We start from the raw sequence: 19514 nt of genomic DNA on the forward strand, positions 1-19514 counted from the left end.
ATTTCCCAGCTGGCCCAGGGAGCCAAGTGTGGCAGGGAGGCGCCAGCCGCCGCGGCTTGGGGAAGTGTCTATCTACCGTTCCCAGCCGTACCGGGAAGCCACGTGTTCGGAAGGGACCCCGGTCGCCATTGTCCGCGGCTTGGGTATCTCTGATCCAATTCTCTCAGCTAGTCCGGGGGGCCGTGCGTGGGGGGGGGTGCCAGCCACCGCGGCTTGAGGGAACTGCTTGTCCAATTCTCCCAGCCGGCCCAGGAAGGAGGGAGGTAGGGACTCCGGCCGCCTGCCACCGCGGCCCGGGGAAGCCCACGCCCCTCGGCGATCTCACTGGAGTGGGTTCTCCCAGCCAGCCAGCCATTCCAGAATGTGGTATGCTGTCTTCTTGGTCTCTCTCGTGGCTCCGGAAGCTGTTCTGAATCGTTTCTACTTCTCTAGTAGCTGTTCTGGAGGAGGAACTAAGACCTGCGCGTCTTACTAAGCTGCCATCTTCTCCGGAAGTCCATTCATGAATTTTTAAAGTGCCGAATCCCAAACGATTTGGCTCATCCACTCAATCCCTTCCGGGAAGCCAAGCCTGAGGTCCTTCTTCCTGGTCCTCAAAGCAAACGTGCCCCCTTGAGCTAGAGGGTAAGTTTCCTGCAACCAGGGACCTGTACTGGCTCACCAGGTACCCCAGGCATGACCACAGAGGAGACCCTCAAACCGCTGTTCAAGAAAACGTGAACAGGCCGGGGACAGAGTCACGCCAAACAAAATCCAGGAATTCATCTCCTTTTGGGGGGAGTTGATCCAAAGGCAGCAAAGGCAGGCATATTACCCCGTCCTCAGGCCCCAATTAACCTCAAGTAACCTCTCTCCTGTCCTCTTCTTGTAAGGACACCAGTTATGTTGGATACCCACTCTAATTCAAAAGAACCTCAACTTGAATACACCTACTAAGACCCTAGTTCCAAAGAAAGCCACATTCACAGTTACCAGGGGTTAGGCTTCAACATATCCATTCTGGGGACACAATTTCACCCATAAAGTCTGAGATACAAGGAATCTTATTAATTTTAAAGGATTGTGCTATTGCATCAGCTCTGGGGGACCACCACAATCCCCAGCACTCCCCCCATTCATGCATCCATAACTGATTGTAGTATTTAACTCAGTAAATCTTCCCCCAAAGTTTGAGTTGTAAATGGATACTTTTTGAATTTCATTGCAAATTCTTCACATCTCAAACCAATTGCATAACCCAAATCTATCTTGACTCCAGTATAAACCCTGATTGTCATACAAAGATAAAAACTCATAGCCCCTTCATACTATGGTTCTCTTTATATATCCTCATGACATAGTTATTTTTTCCAGGAAGCCATGAGCTATTAAAGTTCAACTCCATTTATGTATGATACACAGATTGAGGTTTCTATCAGTCATGCCTGCACAAAAGTAATTCGGTTTCATCATGCCTTTGTATAATTTTGTTTTCCCTTCCTAAGCAATAATTCTAAGATGTAAGCTTTTTATTATTTATAAATGCCAAGTTTTCTAGACTGTTTGAAGATATGGCATATTTTTAATTAATTTCAAGAATAATATTGATAAGCAATATTTAAAATATGTCATGAATATAAGACTGCTTTTGAGGTTTACAGGCACAGTGTTTAAGAATATAATATTTTGGTCATGAATAAAGCTGGAAAGGCTAAATAAGTAGGAAAATGAGCTAAAGTATATAATATATCATTACAAATATTTATTGCAATTATTGAGGCACTTAAATTCTAAATCATAAAACACAACCATTAAATTTAATGGAAATAATCCTACCTAAAGTTCTGTATATCTTCTGACATTTTTCATAATGCTGTTGGAAAAAAATATTATCTAAACTGAAAACCACCAATAAGCTCATTAAATCATGTCAGGGCTTCCTTTTCTTTGTCATTACTTTGGCTAATGGGTTTTTGCTTTGAACAAAGTAAAGCAACAGATACATAACGTCCAGTATGTCCAAGATGACAAATGACATAACAGTGTCTTTTTTGCTTCTGTGCCTTTTTTTTATTTTTAAAGTTTTGAATTAAATGGCCCCAATGCTGGCATAAATATTTGAAAACATATGTCCGTCATGATTCAGTAGACTCTTACTGAATCAGAGCCTGTGAACCAGCCATCAACATTTTTCTTTCCTAGAACATGAGAGGTTTGGATTTTGCCAGACACCATCTGCCAGCCAACCAGAACCTGCCAGTGGACTCAGGTAGCAAACCTATTATTTGAGTGTTTGGACTGTAGTAAATCTGCCTGTAAAATAAAAGTCACCAAGACAAAGAAGAACCTGGGTTTACCACCCAGATGCTCAAGAAATTCTTAAGATTCATCATCTCTGAGCATGCTAGCAAGCAATATCTGTTCACACTAACAGCCAGAGTGAAACATAACTGCTCAGTTCTACAACTGAGTCCTATAAGACACTTGTGAGCAAAAGCTTGTGTGTTGAAGATCCTTAAAACAAACAAACAAACAAAAATCTGTCAGTAATTAAATGCATCTCTCAAATATTTTTGAACAGTTCCAAAAGCAGGGAGATACTTCAGTGCCCTTAGTTCTCATTCCTGATCCTTGCAAACATTTGGATTAGCATAATGTATTCCTAGGGGTTATTAGTGTGTTAAATAACCAATGGAGTTCAAGTATTTTTTATTAGGTCACTCAATTTTATTTTACTTCCTACTCTGGAAGTATAGACAATTCATTACTTATATTTATAAAATGTCTTATGTTTTGGATTAAGAAACTATATAAGCATGCCATGTATCCATTTACCTTTATTTGTAAATACTAGCCTTATATATGTTTTTTGCACCTTTAATGTAATTTGCTTTGGCCAACAGGGGCTGCATTTAAAATTCTTGTGTGAGTGAGAGTAATTATCTTCCCTAGAGAGTGATTTTAAGCTGGCCATAAAGTATGTGTAGGAAAGAGAGATAAAGTCATTGCTGGAGGGGAAAATAATGCAAGCAAATGTCTGAGAGTTCAAAGATGATTGGGCGGTGTATTAGTCAGAGTTCTCCAGGGAAACAGAATTAACAGGAGATATCTGTAAATAGTACGAGATTTTTTAAAAACAGTTCATGCAACTGTGGAATGCATGAGTCCAGATTGTGTAGAGCAGGCTGCAAGCTGGCACTCTGATGAAGGTCTTCCATGAATCCCCCAGGAAAGACTCCTTGGCTGTTCTCTCTTCTGACTGCTGAAGCTATCACCTCCTCCTTAAAAGTCTTCAGCTGATTACATTAAATTTCTCACATTGCAGAAGACATACCCCTTAGCCAACTACAAATCACTGTTTCCTGATAAATAGAAAGTAGAGAGAGAGAAAAATTACAGTGACTGAAAAGACAAAAAATGGCCATCCAAATAGTAATGATAGCAACATTTTTAGCCAGAAAAAAATATTTCATTTTATTTCATCTAATTATTTTAAAACCTCACTTCCCAACCAGTATTTCATTCCTTAGAAATAAATTAAAATTTAAATTATACAGAAAACCTTCGTCATTCTGACTTTCCATTTGGTTCATTATCTTTCAATGCAAAATCTTTGTGAACACCATTAGACTTCCTATCTCTATCATTTTTTATATACCTGCCAATGCTATTTCTGAATTTATATAATCTTGGAATATTGACATTAATTGTCATGCTTTAATTTGGTATCTGTTGAAATCTGATTAACTCTTTTCTTCCTCAATAATATGGTAGTCTTCTTATTCCTAATTTCTGATGCTGCAGACTTTCATACACATTTACAAAGAAGTATAATCATATTATTCAAATATGTAAAAGTAGAGTTCATCTCTTTGTACAGTATAGTTCACCTGATTTTCAAAAGATATTCTAGAGAACAATCATAATCTATCCACAGGTCATCTGGCACATCTGTCCTTCTGTCCAGCCTAACAACAGTGTCCCTCCTACAACCTCTACTGACTGTCCTCTTTCATCATAAAAGTTCGAAGGAACAGTAACAATCACGACGACTTGGGGAAACAGGCCAGAGAACTGAGCTGCCTATTTGAAGAACTGTTACACATTGGGCAGATGGTTTTAATTGTGGTAAAGGTCAAGCTGGACCAAAGCTTGGTCTGCCAAGCAGCTGTGGAGTTTCACTGGATCCAGGAAAGGTAAGTTTCAAAGTAGGTACTAGTTCAACTTCAGAGACTACTATAGAGAGGATTATAGTCCAGTACCTTAAAGAGCTCCATGGATATAGGGTCTGGGAAGGTTGTTGATGACTCACAACAAGGTGACAAGTAGGAAATGAGAGGGGAAAAATCACGCTTTAGCTGTCTATGTCCTGGATAGGGGAAATGACGAGTGAAGAGGAAGGAAAGTGCTTGGTGAGAGAGAAGTAACAAGGAAGCCAATGTGGCTGGAGCAGAGTGACCAAAGTGGAGGGAGCAGTTGGAGTTTGAGAGGTGGCAGATCATGTAGGGTCTTAAGGGTCAGAGAACGGGCTTTGGATTTTACTGAGTATACAAAGGAATTATATGATCTGACATGTTATTAAAAATTCACAGCAATAGCTGGAAGGAAAATAGACTTTAGGATGTCTAGAGCAGAAGCAGGGAGACCAGTTAAGAGACTCCTACAGTAATTTAGGCAAGAGCTCATAGTGGCTTGAACTAGAGTGGTAGTAGAAGAGATATTGAGAAGTGGTCAGTTTCAGGATATATTTTGAGATATTACTGACAAAATTTCCTTGTAGAATGGTTATGACGTAAAGAAGGAAGTGGAAGATAACTCTTGAACAATTGCAAAGATGAAATTTTCATTAACTGTATAATGACCCATAGAAAAGTCTACAGAAAGAACTGATTCTAGTATTGACAATGAGGGACTCGTAAGTCTCATTTGAGACATGTGAAGTTTGAGTTGTCTATTAGACATTCAAGTGGAGACATTGAGTAGGATATATAAGAACGAAGTTCAGGGGAATCCATAAAGTAGAAGTCATAAAATTGAGTTGAGATAACTTAGGGAATGAGTATAGTTAAAGAATAATGGTGGGCCAAGGACTGATCTTTAGGAGATTCCAAAGTTTAGAGGTTGAGAAGATAAAGAACCCACTGGAGACAGGGAAAGAATGACCACTGAGGGGGTGAAAGGATAGTTCAGTGGTAGAATGCTTACCTGCCATGCAGGAGACCCAGGTTCAATTCCTGGCCCATGCACTTCTCCAAAACAAACAAACAAAAAACACTCACAAAAATTTTTCAAAAAGTGGTGCTGCATAATGGGATACGCACAAGGAAAGAGAATGAAATGGGACCCCTGCCATACTGTATACAAAAAAAGAGAGAGAGAAAATGACCATTAAGAGTGGAGTGAGTATTATGCTGGAATCCAAGTGAAGATAATATTTCAAAAGAGAGAAATTATAATTTACTGCCAAATTCTCCTGATAGATAAAGTCAGTTTAGGACTGAAAACTGTTAGAATGAGCAACAAGGAGACCACAAACTACTATGAGTCATTTTATTTGAGTGAGAATGAAAAAACTTGTAAAGTGACTTCAAAATGGAATGGAGGGCGGGCCACAGTGGCTCAACAGGCACAGTTCTCACCTGCCATGACAGAGACGAGGGTTTGATTCCCAGTGCCTGCCCATGAAAAAAAAAATATATCTATATATATATAATGGAAAGAGCAGAAATGGAGATGAGTATAGACAACTCTTCCTTGAGTTTTACTACAATCGGGATGGAATATGGATGGAAGATGTAAGAACAGGGAAGTTTTGTTTTTAAAGTGAGAGCTATTGTTGTGGATGTGAATGCTGGTTCAAATGATCCAATAAAAAATGAAAATTTGATGATGCAAAAGAGTGACACTGCTGGAATAATTGGATGTGGGGATGTTCTGGGAACAGCCAATGATCTTATTAAGAAGTGGAGACTTGCTACTGTAATCAAGTGCATTTGATCCTTTCCGTTCCCTGAATCTACTTTCATCCAGCCCAGTGGCAATTTAATCCTAGAGTATCAAATAAAATTTCTGACAGCATCTTAGCATTTCATCTTTTAATGTTATGTACACTTTCTCTTTTTGCTATGGCTGTTTTGTTGTTGCTCTTAATATTATTAGAAATAAGTTTCAACTCATTTTGAGTACTAAAGTAAAACTTTCTTCAGGCAACATCCTACTCTCAAACCAATATTTGTTCTTTTATTAGGTCACCTTCATGGTAAACTGTAAAGATAAGAAAAAAATAAATTCTGAGCACGTTAGAGGAGAACATATTGAAAGTCTTTTCTCTTTGTTCTGTTGCAAGTAGAGATGGAATATTTTAAAAGGGAATTGATTGATCACAGGATCTCCAGGGAAGTTGGTGAATAAAAATTGAAGGAGAATATCCAGAATCAAGCTGCACAACTGATGAGTTTAGGACACCAATAAACCACCAGTAAGTCCAGAACTGGGGCGGGGCCTTGCCCCAGAACCACTACTTGTCCCAGCAATGCTAGCTTCTTGATGTCCCTGCTGCCCAAGTACGAATTCTTAACATTGCCTTTGACTTAGGGTATAAGAATTATTTTCACAAAGTACACTTCAGCTGCAAAGGAAGCTGGGAAAGCAAGTCTCTAATTCTCAACTAGTAGGGTGGAAGCAGGCCTACCTCAGAGTATTTTAGTTGAATCTTTATTCAAAGTATCTGATTCCTTTCATCACAGAGTTTCATCAGTCTTTCTTAAAAAAAATCAATCTCATTGATATCTGTCCTAGAAAATATAAATGATGTATATATGTTTTATTTTGTTTTAAAAAAAAGACTCCCTTGATAAATTTTTTAATGTCTTAAGTTCTTGATGTTTTCCATTTTCTCTTCTGGTACCTTTGAGGTAGAGAATACTTTCCAGATATTATATGTGGAATACATTGTTGATCACCATGTGCCATGTAGATACTGATGATACTAAGATAAGTAAAATACTTTTCCTATCAAGGAATAGAGAGTCTAATGAAATGTGCAAGAATATGCTTAGTGCTGCTAAAGCAAGGTATGCTTTAGTGGGAGATGAAGAGAAATGGATGTTAACATTTACTGAATGGCTAAAATCAGACACAGTGTCAGGCACTTAAATTATTTCATTTAGTATCAAACCAACACTTATATTAAATATTATGAGACAGATTAAATTATTTTCATTTGATTGTACAGGTAGTACATGATGGAGCCAGAGTGCAAACCTAAGTCTGCTTCCTTTTGGAATCTAGTGGTTAGGGAAACTGCCTGGCTCCTTAACTTCCCCATTCATCTACTTCATGTAAATCCCCCCGCCTCTGATACCCACTCACGCAAATCCAGTATTTTCATAGCATTTCTGGTCTTAAGCGAGAACTCTATAAGGTCCTTTGCCTCAGCAGTTTTAGGATAAGGTTCATAAACTAGCCAAGAATAGCTATAACTAATTATAATGATCTGCAATTATTCAGACTCCATGACTTAAGATTCTAGCCTCCTGCTACCCAGACCCACACGTTTAGTTTACATAACTGACTGCTCTCATCTTCCATCCCTCCTAGTTCTCTGACACTTCTTCCCCTGCCCCCTCCCCAGTTTCTGGGCCTAGTAACCTGATTCCCGAAGCCTGCAACTATTAACTCTGCATTATTTTGTATTACCCTCTGTTTCCTCATTGACTTTTCTGAATACAATCTCTTACCTTCCGTATTTACCACATTGCTATTATCATTCCCAAATGCCCAATCCCCAAATCCTGATTTCTCCCAAATTCCCCTGCACCCTCGGCATCCAAGTCTTAACTAGATAGTTGATTTTAAGAAAGGACATAAAGCTCTGGTGAATGGATTCAGCCCATAAAAGATGAAGGTAAATAGAATACTTCTGAGATTGCAGTTGATAAATTCAGTAGCACCTCAGATTTAACACTTATTCTTTCTGTTTCCTGTCCAAAATTTTAAATACTCAACCAGCTAATTCCGTTGAGATATGTACACTGTATCAGATAATTTACCTGAATTGATATGGTGTAGAAAAGCAATTGCTAAGTGTTAAAATAGTTCAGCTTTTGTAAATGTCTGAGGGTACTTTCAAATCAGCTGATCAAACTGAAGTACCATTCTTTTAGGGTTGTGGTCCACACATTTAAATTACAATTCTGTCATCTCAACCTTTTCCACGGCCCTTTAACGATACAATAAACCTACTACTGTTCCACTTGACCATCAACCTCAAGATACAGCCATGAAGCACCAAATGAAGTAGAGATTTGCAAATTATCTATCTATTTGGTTGTAGACCACCAAGCAATATAATTCAAGATCTTGTGCTTTACTGGCCTTAGTTATTTTACTGAATCATTTGATTTATCTGGCCACTTAGATGAAGTTAATTAAACAAATGTTCCATCTAGTTCATTCACTGTTTAAGGACTTACTCGTGGACATCAAACCTTAAAACAATTTCTTCCAGAAAATATCGGCTGATGATGCTACTTTTTTTTTTGTTTCTTAGATACATTCAAGTTACTGTCCCATGTGCAATACTGACAACTGAACTTTGGATCACTGGGTAGTTGGAATTCATTCATTTCACCAGATGGAGTATGATGGTCTCTTGAATACCATAGCAGATAGGTGTTAGGCAAGACCTCTTCCCCCATGATGTGACTAGCTGTTAATGGATATTCCCACTCAGCAGTTCCATAATTGACTCTACACCCACCTGCCCACTGCATTCCTGCAATAACCTTCTGACCCAATACCCACCCTCTGACACCTGCATTCCTCTTATAACCCCCCTTACCCAATATCCACTCACCAGCAGTTACAACCCTGTGTAACTACAGCAGCATTTAACTTTCAAACCCTACCAATAGAGACTTGCTTACTCCCAGCTTCCTATACCCCTCAAAACCTCACGTCGCTTATCTCCCCACCCAGTCCCTCAGATATAAAAGATCCCCCACTATTCTTCCTGGTGAACTGAAGTCTGACTTCAGACCCCCACCACGCTGGTGCCTGAATAAACTCCTTCACTTGTGATCAGTTTGCTTCTGGTCTTCTTTGAACCTAACAAAAAGAATAAACAAAGAGGGTGTGTTATTGCTTCTGAGATCTGAGGAATGTTCAAATCCTCTCCTATCCAAAATGATAAAGAGCCCCCATGCTGGCCTTGCGCATCTCAGCTTCTAGCAGTAAAGGTAGCTGCTATGATTCTCTTGAGCAACTTAGAAGGCAGGATTCACATCAGTGACCCTCTGGGATTCTGGCTTAAACAGACCCAACCTCAATGGTGGATATTCTGCTGCATTGTCCTTGTGAAAGTTAGAAAGTTAAACGTTACATGGAGCTGTTTGGTCTCTTTGTATTCTAAAAAGAACATTATAATTTAAATGCAAAGCAGAGTTTCATATTTTATTACTTATGTCACAATTTCTGTGAAACTTCATGACACTCTAGGACATCTGCATATTTCTTTTTATCTGTGTGGAATTAGTGTTTGGGAGTTCATTGCATATTCCTAGCTGAGTTTACTCTCAACGATAGTATCATTTGCATATTTTTGTCCTGTAAACTAAAATAAGTTTTGGTTAAATCCGATTGCATAAGAGGTTTTATTTTTCCTTTGTATAATTTTACTCTCCAAAAATAGATCTATGAGTTTTGATATTTTTGAAACAGAGAGTTATATTAATAACCATAAATAATAATCACTGTAAAAATAATTTTACCTTCGTTTTCTTTTTTTCTCACTGCAATATTCAGTCTGCATTGGCAATAATTTAAACTTCTGTCTCTTAGTAACAGAACATAAGCAAAATCAAGAGGACAACTTGATAGAATTGAAAGGCTTTGGTATGAGATATACTAAGACTGATTCCTGGTTTTGTGTCTCCCTGTTGGTGTACCCTTTACAAAGGGCTTCCTTGTTTGTAAAATGAGAATAATATCACCACCAATCAGGGTTGTGTATATACAGAACCTCAGCCCAATGCTTACCAATACTAAAGTCTCAACAGCTAGTAATCATAGAATACTGCTGAAGTGCTTTTAATTCACTTACTTCTCCAAAATACTGAGTACCTAATAGGTCCTAATTTTGTGAGCCCATTTGTGGCTGTGATCCACTCTGTGGCACAGATTTGCAGTTCTTGGGTAAAGGAGTTGGTCTGTAGTGGGAAAGTCAGATACATAATTATAATGAAATGCTATGCGGGTCAAAAGAGCTGTTTCTCGGATAGCACAATACTACCTAACTGTAATACAGTAAGGTTAGTACACTGAATGAAGCTAAATGTGAGAATGATAGAAGGAGGAGGGCTGGGGACACAAATGAAATCAGAAGGAAAGATAGTCAATAAAGACTAAGAAGGTATAATGATAGTGACTAAATGTACAAATTTTAAAATGTTTTTGCATGAAAAAGAACAAAAGAATGTCAATAATGCAGGGTGTTGAAAATAGATGGTAATTCATATTTTGAAACTTTAACTTATGTGTGAGACTAAAGCAAAAAATGTTTATTTGGTACAAAATTTATATTTTGACTAGTACATTTCCGAATATAACTTGTGTGGACAGCTTAATTGAGCATGGGACCCTTGAGTAGGGCATAAGATTTTGTAGGTTTGTCCAGAATGATGCCCCAATAAATCCCAGAGTGATTTGAACAGTGAATAAAAAAGTATTTGCTAAGTCCCCTTGGGGGAACGGTGAGAAAGGGGGAAAACTCAACTTCCCCAAGTGGAGAATTCTTGATATTCTCACAAACAGTGGAGACAACCAAAGCAATAGCTGAGCCCTCAATCTTGGGGTTTGTTCATAAGAAAGTTAACCCCACAAAGGATAGGGCAAGCCTACTTAAAATTAAACCTAAGAGTCACCTCCATGAGAACTTCTTTTGTTGCTCAGATGTGACCTCTCTCTCAACCAACACGACAAGCAAACTCACTGCCCTCCCCCTCTCTATGTGGGACATGACTTCTAGGGTTGTGGACCTTCCTGGCAATGTGGGACAGAAATACTAGAATGAGCTGGGACTCAGCATCAAGGGATTGAGAAAACTTTCTCAACTGAAAGTGGGAAGAGTGAAATGAGACAAAATAAAGTGTCAATGGCTGAGAGATTTCAAGCAGAGTCAAGAGGTTATCCTGGAGGTTATTCTTCTGCATTAAATAGATATCACCTTTTCAGTTAAGGTATAATGGAGAAGCTGGAGGCAAGTGCTTGAAAATGTGGCGCTGTGTTCCAGTAGCCATGATTCTTGAAGATGATTGTATAATGATAAAGCTTTCCCAATGTGACTGTGTGATTGTGAAAACCTTGTGTCTGATGCTCCTTTTATCTACCTTATGGACAGATGAGTAAAACATATGATTTAAAACTAAATAAATAATAGGGGGAACAATTGCTAAAATAAATTTAGTTGATTGAAATGCTAGTGATGAATGAAAGGGAGGGGTAAGGAGTATGAATTTTTTTCTTTTATTTCTTTTTCTGAATTAATCCAAACGTTTCTAAAAAATTATCATGATGATGATATACAACTATGTGATAATATTGTGAGTTATTGATTATATATCAAGAATGGAATGATCATATGGTAAGATGATCGTGTTTGTATCTCAGGTTTGAAAAAAAAGAAAAAAAGAGCTGTTTCTGCAAAGTGCTTTGGATTACAAAGGAAATGACTACCCATAAGATGTGGAAGTCTAGAAAGGGACATTGATGCTTAAATATTCTGTGGGAATATTTTCCAATGAATAGAATTACTTCATAGAGAGGGCCCTTAATGTGAAGCAAATGGCACTGAATTACTGCTTTTTCAAGCAGCATTAAGCCCCAAATTTCCAGATACCCTTTACTGGAAAAGTCAGCCCTGTCCCCAGGGATGAAACAGTTTCATCACTACCACTCCACCTCAGCTGTGGACAAACTAGCCACCCTATGACCTTCAGTCACTGAAGTCTTGGCTTCTGAGACAAGTCCAATTACATGACACATCCCAGTTCACCTGTGTCACCATTAGAAGTCAGTCTCCTTAGATCACCCAGCTTCATACATATTCATCACCACACTGATCTCAGCCTCCCTAAACTGACCCCATGTCCCATTCCCTTAACTACCCATGGTAACCCTTCCACTGAACTTTGTCCTCTGTCATCAGAAAACACCTTTCCATCCTCAACCTCTTCTCTGAACAATTCTGTGGTGATGTAATGCTTTGTGTACCCCCCAAAAGCATGTTCTGGAGATCTGGTCCACTCCTGCTTGTGTGAACCCATTGTGGTGGATTTTGATGAGGCTACTTCGGTTAAGGTGTGACCCACCTCACTCAGAATGGGTCTTAACCCTGTTACTGGAATCCTTTATATACAGAATGAATGCAGAGAGAAAGAGAGAGCCATGGAGGCAAGAGGCTGAAATCAACAAACACTGGAAGAGAAGGGAGAGACTAGTAGATGCTGCCATGTGTCTTGCCTTGTGACAGAGGAGCCATCAGCAGGTGGTCTTAGGGAAGAAAGCAGCACCTTGATGATGCCTAGATTTGAACATTTTCCTGTCTCATATGTCAGACAACCCATTTCGTGGTATTTACTTTAAGCAGCCTAGGAAACAAAGAATTTCCTTCATCTTTTTGCTGAAATTGATCTAGCTCTGGAGAACACTGCTTTTCCTGGAGCCTTTGAAGTAAAGCTTGTTTTAAATTTTTCCTCTTATATACTAAGTGACACTTAAGCCTGGAGTTTGAAGTAAGTGCCTTTCTTCACCCTGTTTCCACTTCCAAACTGTCACTCCTCTTTCTTTCTTGAAAAACCTTGCGTTCTCATATTTTGCCACCTTGTGTCCTTCCTTATTATGGACCTCTGAGCCATTGCTATTCACTCATTGATACATTTCCTGTCATTATTCTTAACGACTTCAAAATCAGACCTGGAGCAGTGTGACGGTGGCTCAGTGGCAGATTTCCTGCCTGCCATGCCAGAGACCTGGGTTTGATTCCCAGTGCCCATCCATGCAAAAAAAAAAAAAAAAATCCAACCAGATGACCCAATTTATTTTTGATAATTCAATTTAGATGTCCTCTAAATTCCTTTGTTTCCTTAGTTTCAATAATCTTTTCCTCTGTCCCTCTTCCATTTTATGCCATACCTGGACCTTGTCATCACCCAAAACCTCAATTTCAAACATCTCACACTGTATTGGGAAAATAAAATTTAAAACAAAATCTTCTCTAAACCTAGAAAACCTCTCCACAGAGGTAGAAGATAAAGAAAAACAGTCCTATTGTTGACTATACATAAAACCAGATTGTGATGCATCACATGTAATCTACCAAACAGATTGCAAAGAAAGGAAGCTCACCCTCTTGTAGAGCCAAGCAGATACTGCCCGCTCACGTAGATGTATTCAAGTAGACAAAGACTAGTCCTCAAGTATGAACGCTTGGCAGCGCCATTTGTCACCCACAGTTTATCTCAAATTCACCTGGTCATTGGTGTGGCCTTGCATTTGCTAATGCCTCTATCCAAAGGCATGATAAAACTTCTCATATCACCATGGCAGGAGCTAGTTAGAATTTACAGCCAGCCACCTAAGTTAAACTCTCATATTCGGAAAACTATTCCTGGGTTATAGAGCTGGCAAAAGGCTTATTTTGCCTTAAAATATTTACATATACTGCAAAGGTATAAATTATAAAAATTATTATTTATACTTATAAGTTTTCTAAAGAATGTGCTCAGAAAAGGGATGGAGGGGGCTCTTTAGTGTTTTTTTTCCAGGGAAAATCATTTATATATTTTTAATTTTCTTTTCAATTATATGTATAATATATATAACACTATTGTATGAATATATGCTATATATTTATTATAAATATATAATATATATACAATTCTATTTATTCTCACAACTGCCTTTTCCTATTCTTCCAGATTACTTACACTAGGACTCTACTCATGCAATTCAGCAGTTCTTCAAGACTGCCAATCCATCGACTCTATCAGTGTTCCTGGTATATCCTAACCCCACGTCCTCACGTTACCTTATCCAGCTTAATTTCATGATCCAGTCCTAATAACTACTTCCCTATAAAATTCCTTAAATCCCTTTCTCCTTTCACCCTCATTCTTTCCTGGCAAATCCTGAACTCATGTCAAAGCCTACCGTCTGTTAATCTGTTGTATCCAAACAGTTGAACAGTACTAGGGAGTATTACATAATTTTGCTCACTGCAGTTACCTATGGACAACATCTGGCAAAAGCAATGGCTAATTGAATATCTTCATCTTTTGCTTCCCCCTTTTTGAAATATTTTTCTTCTCTAGGTACATGACTTATTAGTGTGTTTGTGTCTAAACCATCATCAGTGCATTTTTACAAAGAAATCGCTCCTGGTAATATTTCATGGACAATAGTAAGACCTCTCGCTACCTTCTTTTCAGCACTCCAGAGTGTACCAGAAAAATAGGATTTCCTCATGACTAGATAAACTGATAAATTTAATTGCCAGAAATTACAATGAAACACATATTAAAAATACAAGCATTTTTTGGTTGTTGTGTTTTGATTTTTTTCCACTACTTACTGCCATTAAGAACCTAGCCTAGATCAGCCTTTAGATATCTGGTACTCTCACATAATTCTACTAAAATAGTTTCTTTTCTTGGTCTCTCATGCAAGATTTTAAACAAGTTACCAGACTTCTAAATACCAAATATTATTAAATAATGTTAACTTTCTACTGTCAAGTTGTTATTAAATGCACTGACCTCAGTTCTTCAAACTCATGATGGACACATTCTTATTTCTTTATCTTAGAGCTTATGCTCAATATGCTCCAAATCTTGAATTATTACAAGCTTTGTCTGCTTCAGGAAAACCGCCTCCTATCTGCCATAGCTTCCACTGAATATTCTTGGGAGGAAGGTGGGGTAGGTGTATGAAAGAAGGTTCTGTTTTTTATCTGTAAATTTTATAATAAAATTAATAACTAGCTCAAACTCTCAACCCCTGCCTTCCTTTTTTCTTTCTTTCCTTTTTTTGCCAGACACTCTATTCCTCCACAGGAAGAATATACATATATATATATATTTTTTTTTTCCTTTCTCCTTTGTTATCCTATCTCTATTTCTTTCCAGAGAAACTCTTACAGTCTTCCATTAACATCTGTTCCCAGTCAGCATTCTGAGAGCCTTTCTCCATTATTCATTCCAGTAGTTCAATCACAATGTAGTCTACTTCCATTAAATTCTTTGGAAAATTTATCACATAAAAATTGTAAAATCACCACACAAATGGCATAACTGTTTAGGAGTAGAGATTCCAATAAATAATTAAACTAATTTGTTAATTACATGAGATCTATTGAGTCAGTGTGTCTACTTCCCCTTCCAAAATTTACCGGAAGCCAACTGTCCATTAGAACTACCAGATAATACTAACAGGGACCACAAATTTTGAGCCCTCTAGTGGTCAGCATCGTGTTTCTCATTCGTGAAGACTGGCAGTATTCTTCAGAGATGAAAAATTGCTAAAAGTTTAGTAAATATTTTCACTGAAACGTATGACAAGTCATTATCTGTGTCCCCTGTATGTTGAAGCCAAATTATTCACTATGCCAAAAAGAGTTGCTGAATACCAATTTTAAATCTTAAAATCATATACTTATTTTGATTAGTAATAAGAAAAGGATCACGAATTCAAGACAAATTCTCAGTACTTGCTGCCTCTGGGAGTGGGTCAGATCTTTTAGTGATACAATAAATTTAATTCTCGTGATTATGGTATATCATATAGGGCTTCTGGACCAGGTGTGACCACTTATTATTTATATGTGTGATTTAGAGGAGTTAACACATATTTCTGAGCCCCAGTTTCCAACATCTTTTTTTAACAACAAATCTAGATCATAATATCTGTCTGACAGAAATTGTGAAAAGGAAATAAGATTAAAGCTTATATTTTGACTAGTGTACTGCCTAGCATAGGATAGTTGCTCATCAAATTGCTAAAACGGTCATAGTGGTCTTACTTTTCAGTAATAAAGGAGAATAAAATACTTGTTTAATTTAATGCAAAAATCATATTCTTATTGGAATTACCTGATTCAGTTCAAACCTGCGTGCATTTTATTTTGTGCACTAAATAATAATTATTATAATTTTTAATGTTGTATATGATTTAAGATAGTTCCCTTTTGCAAACCTGTATGATTTAAGTTTTTAAGTTTGAAACACATATCTTTGTGCCATTTTAAACAAAATAGAAATATCTCTTTCTTCAGCTTCAAGGATAAAAGCAAATTAGTTTTAAAAATGACTAACTATAAATCATTACAATGATTCTAAGTAGCTAATTGTCATGGTCAGTTTCATGTGTTAACTTGGCCAAGTGGTGGTACCTGGTATCTGGTTGGGCAGGTGCTGGCCTGTCTGTTGCAATGAGGACACTTCATAGAATTAAATCATGATCACGTCAACTTCATCCACAGCTGATTCCATTGTAATCAGCCAAGGGGAGTGTCTTCTGCAATGAGTGATGTTCAATCTAATCACTGGAAGCCTTTTAAGGAGGATTCAGAAGAGACAGGCTCTTCCTGCTTTGGCCGGCAGGACTCTCCTGTGGAGTTCATTCAGACCCTCCATTGGAATCATCAGCTTCACAGGCTGCCCTGTGGATTTTGGACTCTGCGTCCTCACAGTCATATAAGACACTTTTATAAATTTTATATTTGCAAGTGTTCCCTGTTGATTCTGTTTCTCTAGAGAACCCTAACTAATACAATAATAAAGGGCTATTACAAATATTTCAAACAAAAAGAAATATATAGAGATAGGAAAATTTTAAAATGAAGAATATCATGTTATTTTATCTTTAAAAAAGCATATTAACTTTCTGATTAAATTATTTAGTTATAATTTAATTATAAAATATCATTGCTCTACTGTGACATTAAGTGTACTGAAGATGCTATGAAAATAATATATCATTCTTTTTTCATTTTCTTCCCCAAATGAAAACATATAGATCATCTCATTCATATAGAGCCAGCTACATATCAAAACCATGTATTTCACACTAAAGTCTTCAACTCAAGTTTTAATGATGTTGACACGTAAGGACATAAGTCTTTCTATTTTCTTGATCTCATCCTTCTAAAAAATTTAGATTAGAAATGCATAAAACACTTCTGTTTGGTTTAACATGATATAATATAAAATAAACAACATCCAGTAAAATTTGAATTTCAGGTAAACACTGAAAAATTAGTGTAAATCTATATCATGCAATAAATTTTTACTATATGTATGCTCCAAATATTGCATGGGATATACGTAGGTGAAGAATTATTCTCAATTATATGACATTCAGCATTTTATTTTTTGATTATTTATTAGAAAGTTTTAGATTCACAGAAAAATCTTTCAGAAAATTGGGTTCTCATATACTCATCCTGTTCTAGTTTGCTAGCTGCTGGGATGCAATATACCAGAAACAGAATGGCTTTTAAAAAGGGGAATTTAATAAGTTGCAAGTTTACAGTTCTAAGGCCGAGAAGATGTCCCAATTAAACCAAGTCTATAGAAATGTCCAATCAAAGGCATCCAGGAAAAGATACCTTGATTCAGGGTTTCTCTCTCAAGTGAGAAGGCACACAGCGAACATAGGGCTTCTCTCAGCTGGAAGGGCACGTGGCGAACACGGCATTATCTGCTACCTTTCTCTCCTGGCTTCCTGTTTCATGAAGCTCCCTGGAACGCGTTTTCCTTCTTCATCTCCAAAAGTTGCTGGCTCATGTACTCTCTGTTTTGTGGTGCTGCAGCATTCTCTGTTCTCTCCAAATCTCCCGTTCTCCAAAATGTTTCCTCTTTTACAGGACTCCAGTAAACCAATCAAGACCTGCCCAAATGGGCGGAGACACATCTCCCCTAATCCAGTTTAACAACCACTCTTGATTGGGAGACATCTCCAGGGAGATGATCTAATTACAGATTCAAACATACAGTATTGAAAAGGGATTATTCTGCCATTTCGAGAAATGGGATTTTGATTGAAACATGGCTTTTCTAGGGGACATACATCCTTTCAAACCTGCACACTTCCTTACACACAGTTTTCTCTATTAGTAACAATTTGCATTAATATGCTGCCTTTGTTACAACTGAAAAAGCAAGATTATAGTTATACTACTAACTGTAGTCCATAGGTGATATGAATTTTCACTGTTTATGTTCTACAGTTCTTTTCTTCCATTTTTATTCTAGTAACATGTATACAACCTAAAATTTCCCCCTTTGGACCACATTCAAATATATAATTAATTCAGTAGTATTAGTTAGATTCACAGTGCTGTGCTACCATCACCACCATCTGCTACCTAAACTTTTCCAAGATCCCAATTCAGTAACCATAAGGCTTAAGCTTATCTCCCCATTCCCTACAGCAGTCCTGGCCCCTACCAACTTGTATTCTAGTTTCTGATCTTATGAATTTGCTTACCCTAATTATTACATGTCAGTGAGATATTACAGTATCTGTGCTTTTCTGTCTGGTTTATTTCACTCAACATGATGTCGTTGAAGTTCATCCATGTTGTCATAGGTATCAGAACTTCATTCCTTTCTTCTGCTAAATAATATTCCATAGTACATATGTACCACCTTTTGTTTATCCATTCATCAGTTGATGGACAATTGAGTTACTTCCATCTTATGATAATTGTGAATAATGTTACAATGAACTCTTGTGTGCAAATATCTGTTCCTGTGCCTGCTTTCAATTGTTTTGTGTATATACCTAGAAGTAGGATTGATGGGTCACTTGGTAATTCTGGGGAACTGCCAAATTGCCTTTCACAGTGGCTGTACTATTTCACATTTCCACCAACAATGAATGAGTGTTCCTATTTGTCTACATTCTCTTCAACACTTGTTGGTGTCATTTTTGTTTGTTTGTTTTTTAATAGAAGCCAAGAATGATAGGTGTGAAGTGGTATTTCACAGTAGTTTTGATTTGCATTTCCCTAACGACTATGTCGTAGGATGTTGAACAACTTTTCATATGCTTTATGGACATTCGAATATTTTCTAGGGAGAAATGCTTATTCAAGGATTTTACTGTTTTACGTGGGTTGTCTGTCTTGTTGGATTTTTTTAAATATATATTCTGAATATTAAACCCTAACATGATAGGTGGTTTCCAAATATTTTCTCTTATTCTGCAGGTTGTTTTTTCACTTTCCTGATGAAGTCCTTTGATGCGATAAGTTCTTAATTTTGACCATCATATTTATCTAAACATATTTTTTTCTTTTCTTACTCATGCTTTTGATGTAAAGTTTAAAACACCATTGCTTAACACAAGGTCCTGAAGATACCTCCCTGTGTTTTCTACTAGGATTTTTGTAGTTTTCATTCTTATGTTTAGGTCTTTGATCCATTTTGAGTTATTATTATTATTTTGCTCTGGCTACAACTTCCAGTACAAAGTTG

At 37.3% G+C, this 19514-nt stretch overlaps 1 long non-coding RNA gene across 2 annotated transcripts in view; it reads left to right on the forward strand.

Moving 5' to 3' along the window:
• LOC143668427 (uncharacterized) overlaps positions 1 to 19514 on the forward strand; it is a 103423-nt gene that overhangs the window by 67919 nt on the left and 15990 nt on the right. For both annotated transcript variants that reach the window (XR_013168438.1, XR_013168439.1), the window contains exon 5: positions 3917 to 4175. This is a non-coding gene — a long non-coding RNA (uncharacterized LOC143668427). The remainder of the gene's footprint in view (positions 1 to 3916; positions 4176 to 19514) is intronic.

The sequence above is a fragment of the Tamandua tetradactyla genome, chromosome 24, assembly GCF_023851605.1.
Source record: "Tamandua tetradactyla isolate mTamTet1 chromosome 24, mTamTet1.pri, whole genome shotgun sequence".
NCBI classification, from domain to species: Eukaryota; Metazoa; Chordata; class Mammalia; order Pilosa; family Myrmecophagidae; genus Tamandua; species Tamandua tetradactyla.